Source organism: Lepisosteus oculatus, chromosome 14 (assembly GCF_040954835.1).
Source record: "Lepisosteus oculatus isolate fLepOcu1 chromosome 14, fLepOcu1.hap2, whole genome shotgun sequence".
NCBI lineage: Eukaryota > Metazoa > Chordata > Actinopteri > Semionotiformes > Lepisosteidae > Lepisosteus > Lepisosteus oculatus.
This window is the reverse complement of record NC_090709.1, coordinates 14,449,991-14,460,871: the sequence shown is the minus strand read 5'-3', so window position 1 is coordinate 14,460,871 and position 10,881 is coordinate 14,449,991. Positions and strand designations below refer to the sequence as shown.

Here is a 10,881-nt window from a genome sequence, read left to right as displayed (position 1 = left end):
TTTACACAAAAACACAAGTGAACTAGGAATACAGATAATGGAAAACGAGACTAATCGACAGGAACAGGGTACAAAAGAACATAAAGGTTGAACATGTAACATGTTAGGGCAAGATAATGGCAAAACAAGGACAAACACAAACAAACGAAAGTACAAAGAAATGAACAGAAAACAACAAACCAACAAAGCCAAAACAATAGCAAAACAAAGCGATAACCACAACTAAATGAAGCAAAGCAAAACCAAGCAGGACCAAAGTCAAACGAAAGGCTCTTCCTTCAGAAAACCTCCATGTTATATAGTGAATAAGATGCACGCTGGCTGAGAAGCTGATTGATCATGATGTCATACAGAACAGTGGTGTAATGGTGGGCCAATGAGGGAGGGAGAACAATCAAAGGGTCAGCAGTGTGGAACATAAAAAAACACAGACCACACACTGGGACATAACAATTACACATACAGATAGAAATGATGTTCACTTTCCCAGTTTGTCTGCAGCACCAGTGTTTTCTCCACACATCAGACACATGTCCTGGAGAGGAGCTATAATAAACATGCCAAATAGACTGATTTCTCCAATGTTATCTACAGATCATTGTTGCATAATTGAAGACCATTTGATAGAGACCTTTTCGTATCCACTTTCCTGATTAGGTGTTCTACTGCTTCTTAAACCGCACATTGTCATGTCTCAGAATACTCCTGTCAACACCTGTTACCCTTTTTTTGTTGCTTTGACTTTAAGGGGGCACATGATAACACACCCATGTTCAACCAGTTTGTTTCACTATGGGCAATCAAGACCCACACTTTTCCCAGACTGTGGTTGTGTCAACCACGATGAAGGCCAAAGTGTCATTGAATTTTAACTGTGCGAAATGTGATTTAATTAACTTTTCATCTCTGTGTTATATAGTACAAAAAGGATACCCAAATGAGTTCTGCATATAAATAAATCGAGAATCTTTTTTCATTCAGACTTGTTACATAGACAGAACATACTTCAGGAAAACAACATACACCAATAAACGCAGGCAATGATGATCAAATGGTACAATACCTGAAGCTTCAAGAATTCTGATTGACAGGTCTTCCCGCAACTTTCTTATTTCTTTGGCGCTGCTGTTCATCTCGATGTATGTTGGAATATCCAGGAAATTGTTCACGATGTCTGCGCCCATCTAACAGACGAAGGTTTGTCACAATTATTATTTCCCTAAAAATCTCTCATACAATAGTTTTGAGACAGTCCAAAATTTCTGCATGGAAAGGTTATGCTGACCTGCATCACAAAGACCCCACAGCTTGAGGCATCTGCTTGCTTGGTGTGACCAATCACGCTTGGGTGCCAGATGATATTCAAACAGTCTTCTTTTCCTAGGACGTTCCTTCGCATCTTGAAAATCCCTGTGAATCAAAATAATAGGTTATTGATAAATGAGGACATATTTGTCATGCTGAATTTGAATGTGAAATGCATGTGTGCCCGTGCAGAGTTTCACCACGAAACCAATGCTTGATTTCTTACCTGAAACTTTTTGCCGCTGCAGTGGAGTCCGCCATCTCGTCACTCCCCATAGGGTCGACCACAAAGACTTTCTGGGATGGAGCACACAGATACTGCAAGAAACAAAGGGCCCATCATCAGACATGAAGTTGCATTTAATGTGGGGCCAGACACACAGGCAGTTTCAGGAGTTTAATGTTGTGGAAACAAAAGTTTTTAATATTTAAATATTTTATTTATATTTATATATTATTTAACATGTAATATTTTGCAAACCTCAGCAAAGACAGTCAGGAAATGACCTAACAGTACTTTTTTTTTCCTACATGACACTTTGACCTGCTTGGTGTCACGGAGGGGGTGACTGCGGAGGATAGGGATTCTATGCGGAGCTCTTCGGAAGGGTAACGATAGGCGAAGGCGTAGTCGGAGAAGTAGCTGAGTCCAAAATCCGGGTAGTCGTAGTAGGAGCGTCGGTACAGAATCGGTAGGCGTGGGCGTCGTCTGGAAAGAAGAGCAGGGTCCAAAATCCAGGAGAGAGTAGTAGGCGCGTAGGTACAAAGTCGGGAGGCAAAGACGTAGCAGAAGAACAGCAGGGTCAAGATCCAGGAGTCAAAGAGTAGTATCACACAATGTAAACTAGGAACTAAGCTCAGGGAGAAGATCTCAATCGTGAGCACTGAAAGGGGGTCTGGCGAGGGTTTAAATAGAGGAAAGATTGGTGCGTGCACGTTTGGGATGGGAGGAGCTCGTGGGAATGCGTGAGCGCCTGCCTGCGGGGGTGCAATTCATGACACTTGGTTTTCTGTTTATTACACAGCAGTATTCACAATAATATTTTAGGAAAAGTGCACTGTCACTATTGCCTTGGATACTCACTATCCATGTCCGCCTTTTTTAACAGGAGAGGAACCAATACATTGTAATTTTTTTAGATGCAACAGGGATAATCACTTGAACTGTGTTATGGTTCCAAGTGTAATTATAAACCTACGCTGTTTTGGATTACCTGCACCACACTTACCAACAACTTCCAATGGACACCAGTGTTAAAAAAAACTAATTATGGCTTCATAGTTTTCAAAGTTGACCTGTAATGAAAAGAATGACGAGATTAGCACGACAGGCTGCCTCACATGGATGGTGTGCTACCTTTGAATTTTGATTTCTGACTATAAAGGTAGTTTCTTTAGGCAGCACCATGGGCACAGTTGTGACCTGTTTTGATTGCTTGTAGCTCTCCTTGTTTCTCTATTGATAAAACAATCATCAGTTAGTGAAAAACCATGTTTGCCTCTCACTAATGTAATCCATCAACATTTGTGTTTGATCTCCTTACCTTGGACAAACGTTGTCTAGCCATGTGCTCTCTATTCCCACTTATGATTACACTAGTTGTGTAGTGGTTCATTAGGAAAACCTTCTTCCCCAAGTCCATGGATTCTTTCACTACTTGAAAGTAACACTCAATGGTCTTATGGAAAAAGCAAATACAATTGAAGAAGATATGATTTCACACACTCACACACATTTGATTACACAAAAGCTCAGAAACCTTAACAAACCTTGCAATCAAACACTTTCATCTCACCTCGCCTATGAGCCACTCATCTGGTTTCAGAGACACAAACTCAGAGTGTCTGAGAATATATGTGTCTGCACTGTGCATGGATGGCAAAACTGCAACCACTAATTCACTCAGATTGATGTTCCAAAGGGCGTTAACCTAAAAAAGATTTACCAAGCCAAAAGCATACACAAGAGATCACTGGAGCTAACATAATGAAAATTGAGATTACACACCACTGTCAACAAGTATAACAAGTTAGAGAGAAACGACAAAGAACACCTACAGTAGTAGAAGATGACATTCATAAGCTCTGAAAAAGAAGTTTGTTTCTTTGCCTACACCTGGTGCTCTCTTTGCCCATTGTTCCTGTGCATGTTCATGACGTGTTTTAGTGGTGATCAATGGTGCCATCAAAACCTTTTTGGGGAGATCATTTTGGATTATATGTTCTCTGTACCACCCTAGAGGGATTTTCTCATCATCGTAATAAACTCTGCTGGCTTCAGTTTCCTCCTGTGCTGAAGTATTGATTGCTTGACAATGCCAAACCAGGTCTCAACATGACAGTTAGTGGCTCTTGTTTGTGCTACCTCTGACATTGATATGTCTTTTTTGCTGTCTGAAGCATATCTTGTCAGGTCACCCAACAAAATTCCACTCCACAGTGGAAATAATGCCATGTATCTTTGCAACAGAAATCTAATTATGTCTTCACAGAAATAGGGGTTCACATTGTGTTGTGTCCCATAGTCATCATGTCCTTGAACTGATATGCTGTCTTCATAAATACCTTTGAACTCCACAGCGAAAGGAGAGCAGCCCAGGCTGCCTCTCATTTTTGGGTATAGTACCTCATCTGTGTCTTTGACTTCTGCTTCCTTTTCCATCTGGTCTGGTGTGGTTGTTTGAGAAATGTAAGCGTTAAGGAGGCAGACACTAGATTGGACTTCAGTTGTGAACCTCCTGCTTGAGAGTACAATACACATGTGTTTGAAAACATTTCTGGAGACACTCAAAGTTGTGCTGTTTTGTAGGATGGCAAAGGAAAATGTTGCAAAGTCTCGCAGTCCTTTGTCTGTTGTTTTTTTACTAATTGCTTGAGAGACAGCCTTTATGACATGGGCAGAGCAAAGGTGCAGAACAGTGAACATCTGAAGTTCTGTGTACTTAAGTTTGCCTTGGCAGACTTTCATTGCACGATTTAAGTATGCATGGATGGTGTCCCCATTGAAGGCAAAAAAAAACACTGTGAATCAGGGCCCAGCTGTAGTCAGTTTCTACATGCTGCACTCTCTTGATAGTACATGTTGAGATGTCAAACATGAATTTACGTAGCCAACGTTCTATACTGACAATGGTGTGGTCAGTTGTCAACATTTCAGACACTGGTAATGGAGGCTTTCTTTTCCACCTCCAGGTAACGTAAGACTGTCGTACAAAATTCTTTTGTTCTCCGATGGAATTTTTCTGACTACCCCTCCTGTCGCATCCAGGTAAAGGCTGACTTTCTCCTTCATCTTTAGATGGGCAATAAGAATTCACATACTCTGTTCTGTGTAAAGATAGGCAGCAAATGTGTCTAACTGCAAAATCTGTATATATCCTGAAAAATGGACAGTGTTGAAGTCGCATGCTTTCATATATTTTTGTGCCATATGTAATTCAATCACTGGATCATAGTGAATGCGTTTACTGTTCCTGAACTCTGATGAAATGACTTTCAGGACATTCTGTGTTAGTGGTTTAGATAAATTGCCTGCTGCAATTTCAGCAAGCGGAGTTCTGCTCAGGTTCCTGTAGTATACATTGCTGATTCTTTTTGTGAGGGTCTGGCAATCTTTCTATGATAAGGCTGACGTGCTTGTTGAAATTGTTTCCCTTTTACTGTGCTGTATTTGCCCTACTTGTACAACATCAATTGTGATGTCATCATTGCCCATTGGTTTGTGTCTTGTTGTCATTATGTATTTTACATTGCAGGACCTGAAGGTACAGACTGCTTTTATCATCAGAAAGTTTTTTTTTTCTGCTGTTCTCTTTCCTGATGTATTGGTATTTGAAGGCTATTGGGCAGCAAGGATTTATCTTCATGAACTCCCTATATAAGATCTGGGTCCATGGTCGTCTTAGTTTAGATGTACCTTTTAGAGGTGCTATTTTTCTCCATTGTTCAGCCCTTAGACATACTTTGAAAGTTTTAGGCACAGACATAATCTTTCTTAATCCCCTTTTATCCTGAGGTGACGTCCCAGACGAGCTTGTGCCCTGGGAATATTCACTGTGCTCTTCAGGCTTTTTTTCTGATTCTACACAGATTTTTTTTCTCCCTCTAACATGTCACCACTGTCTGTGTTGCCGTGTGCTGCCCATGCATGTTTTGTATCTTCTGATGAACTTCTGAGCTCTGTGTTGCCTTCCAAACTATGTCCCTCACTTTGACTTGAAATATTGACTATAGATTGTTTACTGTCATCTGGTTTGGAATCTCTACCAATACTCTCCTCTTTCTGCATCCTAAGCACTTGGGTTCTTACTTTTTTTCTATCTTCATGCCAAATCACTGATAACCATTTCTTGTTGCTGGGGCAATCCTCTCCAAGGACTCTGTTTGACAGTGTTGACCACATCTTGTAACTGTCCAACTACTTACATCTCAGCCTCTCTCGACAGCCTCATGAGACCGCTGGTTGAAGATCTTCCCTCATACATCAAAGACACCAACCACGCGCTCCAACTTTTCAATGATTTCCAATTTCAGGGTACCAAATGCCACATTTTTACCATGGACATCACATCTCTGTACACCGTCGTTCCCCATAATGACGGCCTTACAGCCCTCAAGCACACGCTGGACAAACGCACAGTGCTTGATCCACCCACCCACACCCTGGTACGCCTTGCAGAATTGGTCCTCACACTGAACGCATTCTCTTTCAATAATCTTTTTTACCAACAGGTCAGTGGAGTTGCCATGGGCACCAGAATGGGACCCAGCTATGCCAACATTTTTGTCGGCTGGGTAGAAGAACGCTTCTTCACTTCCTACACTGGCTATGTCCCTGACCTCTACAAACGATATATTGATGACTGCGTCGGTGCCGCCACATGCTCCAACGATCAGCTTGAATTTTTCCTGCACCATTTCACCAACTTCCACCCGTCCCTCAAATATACGGTTAACATTTCTTCCACCACTCTTCCGTTTCTAGACATCCACTTGTCTATCAACTACCCCCGACTGTCCACTTCAGTTTATTACAAACCCACGGATTCACACAGCTACCTCCTGTACAGCTCATTTCACCCCAACCACGCTAAAAACTCTCTTCCTTTTTCACAGTTCCTTAGGTTACGACGATTATGCAGCGACGACATCGACTTCGAAAACCAAGCCCTCGAAATGTACTCATTTTTTATCAACAGAGGATACCCCAGCAGTGTGATTGACAGGGCCCTTGCCCGAGCCAAAAACACCCCCCGGACCATCAACCCGATCAGGAACTCCCGCCGTAACAACCGCATTCATTTGGTGCTTCCTTACCACCCTAACACACTTCCTATCCCTAGGACCATTAACCAGAACTTTTCCATCCTACAGGATGATCCCTCCATTGGGGCCCTCTTTTCTGATCGCCCTATCATCTCATATCGCCGACCACCTAATCTGCGTAACCTCCTTGTCCACAGCTCCCTTGACCGCCCTCAGCAACCATCCACACCAGGCACTTTCCCTTGCAAAAGAGCTCGCTGTATCACCTGCAAGTACACAGCCACCACCACACTCATTCAAGGCCCCTCAGGACAATTCCGGATCACCCAGACAGCATCTTGTACCTCCAGCAACCTTATTTACTGTATCTCTTGCAGTAAATGCCCAGCCATCTACATTGGGGAAACAGGAAGGAGACTCGGAGACCGCTTCAGAGAACACGTCAGGGCTGTGAAGATTAAAGATCTCTCCAAGCCCATTGTTTCTCATTTCACCTCTGACGGCCACGACCACTCTAATCTCTCCGTCTGTGTTCTCAAAGACGGTTTTCCGAACTCATACATCAGAAAGACCACCGAAACTAAAATTATTCTGCAGCTAGGATCACACATTCTCCCTGCCCTTAACGACAGATTACTGTTCTTTTAAATTTTCTCCATTCATTGGAAGTTTCATTTCACACCTCTCTGCACCCATTCTGACTTCACACCTCTTGATTGGCCTCTCTTTCTGTCCCCTGCTCCCGCCTCTCACTCCTCCTCCCTCTCAACCTTTGTTCTCCCGCTACTTTACCTTTGCCTACTGCCCTGTCTCTCTCACACCTGAAGAAGGCTCCACGGCTGAAACGTTGTGTTCTCTTTCTTCTTTTTTTCAGCATGGAATAAACCTATTACTTGTTCCTTCACATCTTGTCATTCCAACTATTTTTTTTTTCGAGTTTAGAAAACTTCAGAAATTCGTTGATCATATTCCCTACTCCACCAGCCCTTGACCACAGGTCTGAGGGGTGCGTAGTGTGGTACAGGTTCTTGTCCCATCCTGCTCTTGGTCCAAGTTGGAGGGTTGCACCGATTCTGAGTCTTGTTAGCTGGTATGGATTGGTTTGGGGGTGTTGATACCAGAGTGGTCCAGGAGGGGGGTGCAGGTGTCTCGGGGGCATTCTTGATTTTCCATAACTTCAGGTTGATTCTGTTTGTTCTGAGTGTCTTGGTTATATACGCTTGTGTGTATAATTGAAAAAGCTATTGAAGAGCACCCCATTCATCTCGGTGGAAGTTGGAAGTTTTGATGTTCAAAAAATCCTAAAAAGAGAATTAAAGTTTCACACAACAAAGCATGACTGTGAAAGGTCAGGAGGCCTGCCTTGTGTGCACAACACTTGATTACAGTCAAAAAATCATGAAGCCATGAAGAAGACCCACCTGTCCCAGTGTATTACCTGTAGTGTTATCTTCAGAAAATCATAAAAAATAAAGAAAGGGGCCACAGCCACAGCAAGGTTGTATAAGGTTCGGGGGCCTGTCTGGTGTGTAAAACACTTGGTTTCAGCAGTGTGGCTGTTGTATTTGAATTGCTATTGAGCCATGAAAAAGACCCACCTATCCCAGTGTGTTACCTTTAGTGTTATCTTTGGAAAATCATAAAAAAATAAAGGGGCCACAACCCAAAACAAAGCTGGGAAAAGTCAGAGGACCTGCTTAGTGTGCGAAACACTTACATTCAGCATTGTGGGTGCTGTGATTTAAATGCTATTGGTTTGTGAACAGAATACCCCTATCCCAGTGCATTGTGCCACATTAAATAAAAGCACGATAAAAAGATTCAGAACACAAAGCTGTGTCAGTGTTCTGTATAAAAAGTCTCTTGAAACATCATGGGAGCTGTTTTTAATAAGCCGCTGAGTAAAGAATATTTTAATCCTCCTGCTGTCAGTAGTATTGTCAATATAGTTGACCCTTACCTGAATGAAAACAGGACGTAAAGGAGGGGTTTCAGAAATCAAACAAAGCTTTATTCCCGTGCTTACAGTCTGGGTAATTGGAGACTGCGCTGTTCTGCTTCCTATGGTCATATTGACAGTATTGAACAGTATTTCTCGTGTTGTGAATGTGTGCACACAGCTGTCCCCGGGTTCCAGTTCGTGCGTAATCACGCATCGATGAAAAACCAGAGGTTTAAAAAAAGATAATTAGCACACTGATAGTTTGGTGTTGAGACTGTGGAAATATCCACAAGTCGTGGTCTTTAAAATGCATTTGGTTTGAAGGCGTTCTATGCTTCCATTGCGAAAATATGGACAAAAGAATATTCGAGTGTGGTCAAAAAAACGTCATAAAGATGACAAAGTGAAGGCTGAGAAAGCATTCACACTGTATTTTATACACAAAGCATGTGTTTTTGTAATTCTAAGAGATTTCGCGAAAGCCCTACAGGCGCGCCAAAATCATTCTCTAACTTCAAGCTAACTTTACCCTGGTCACGTTTTGCACGTTCGAGTGGTTTTAATGCGGCTCCTTCGTACACGGTGCTGATCTTTTGGAAAGCAGGAGGCAAAACCGACACGTTCTCATACCGGGAGTCGAGCCTGGGTGAAAACCAGGAATCCTAACCCCTAGACCATATGGCAGAGAACAACCACGCTGTTCCCGGCATCATGCAAGCAAACTACATATGAGAAAACACGCAAGAGAGTTGTCACTCAGAGTGTCGAAGAGTCGATGTATACTGGGGCTCAGTTGAAATGCAACGTCAGGACTTTTCCGAATTATGTCACACGAAGAGAGCACAGCCTTTTCCGACCTGCCATGTGTGTATCTGTAACTCGCCGTGATCGTATAGTGGTCAGTACTTTGTGTTGTGGCCGCAACAACCCTGGTTCAAATCCGGGTCACGGCAGAATATGGGCGTCTGCTTTTACTACTTGCACGAATGAAGGCAAAAAAAAGCCAATCGATGTGGACGAACGGCGCTTTCCAGAGGAGTACTGCCTGACTGGATCGCTGATGAACAACAGAGGCCACTCCAACCTCTTCTCGGTTTTCTTCAATGACTTACTAAGGATCTTCTTCACATTCGCCCATGCAGGGGAAGCCAGTTACACCAAAGCAAACGCAGGAAAGTGCATTTCAAGCAGAGACCAGGAGGGACTTGTTTACACCGAGAGTGGTCGGAGAATGGAACAATGGGCCCAGCCCTGTTGCTGGAGCCGATTCTTGATGAGATCTTGGGCTTACTAAGAGACCCCCGCTGGATGCTAATCTTTCTGTTGTACTTGCAGGTCCTGCACTGCTTTTGAACCGACAGAGCTCGTCCTGGTCTGTCGGCACAGCCCAATTGCAAATGATCGGCTCCGGTTACAGAAGAAACGTGCGTTTGGTACTGTTGTAACAGAAGGAATAAGGTTCTTGATCCCAAGATGAAGAAAAATAGATGAGTTTATTGCATACAAGGAACAATAAAGCTGAAGTCTTGTTTCCCGCAAGAAACAACAAAACCGAAGTGTTGTTCGATGTGCCGATACAAACTTTTAGGTTATATAGTTCTTGCTTGCTACTTCAGACGTCATTCGATGTTATGGTAAGGGGGGGGGGGTCATGGTATTTGGCCAGTTAAGAGGCCCTGGCCAAATGGTCAGTTTAAGATTATGCCCCCAGGGGGTTCCTTGTTCGCATCTGGAATCCTTATCAGTTAACCCGCTTTCCTGCCATAAACCCCTGTTGCTTAGAAGTCTAATTTTCAGGCAGAATTGACTTAAGTTAACCCTTTTTACATCTTGTCTCTTACTTCATTCCCCCCTTATAAAATATGGCATACGTCAGGACTGCCTATTTTTACACATACAATGTCAGGGCAGATCTTTCCTTTTTAGATGTACAGGCATGCATTACCATGACATTGTGTGTTCCACGGTTACAACAAGATGTTATTGATGTTTTTGTACAAGTGATAGTTACAATTATACATATAAAACAACCCTAATCCTACAAATACATAAAGTCCTACTCCAGGACCCAAACGCAGACCTCAGCCATGTGGAGATGTTTTTAATAAAATGCTTTTATTCATTCAGCAGAGAGTGAGAGGGACATCCAGCAGAGAGAGACACACACACACCGGTTTTCATTGACAAAATTGTTTTTTTTTCAATTCCTCTTGTCTAACAGGAATGTTTTGTTTGTGGACAGACTGTTAGACTAGAGGAAAAGAGCGCCTCCTTCTACGAAGCATTTCGTTGATCTGATCATGAATTATTTTCCAGTCGCACGAAGTAAGGGTTGAGAATCTCCGATTCACCATGCTACTAATGGTTTC

The 10,881-nt window shown here is 42.8% G+C and overlaps 1 non-coding gene across 1 annotated transcript; it reads left to right on the top strand.

The window, feature by feature from the left end:
• Nucleotides 1-9,393: 9,393 nt before the first annotated feature.
• trnah-gug (transfer RNA histidin (anticodon GUG)) lies at nucleotides 9,394-9,465 on the top strand. Its single transcript has one exon. It is a non-coding gene; the product is annotated as a tRNA-His (tRNA).
• The last annotated feature ends 1,416 nt before the right edge of the window (nucleotides 9,466-10,881 follow it).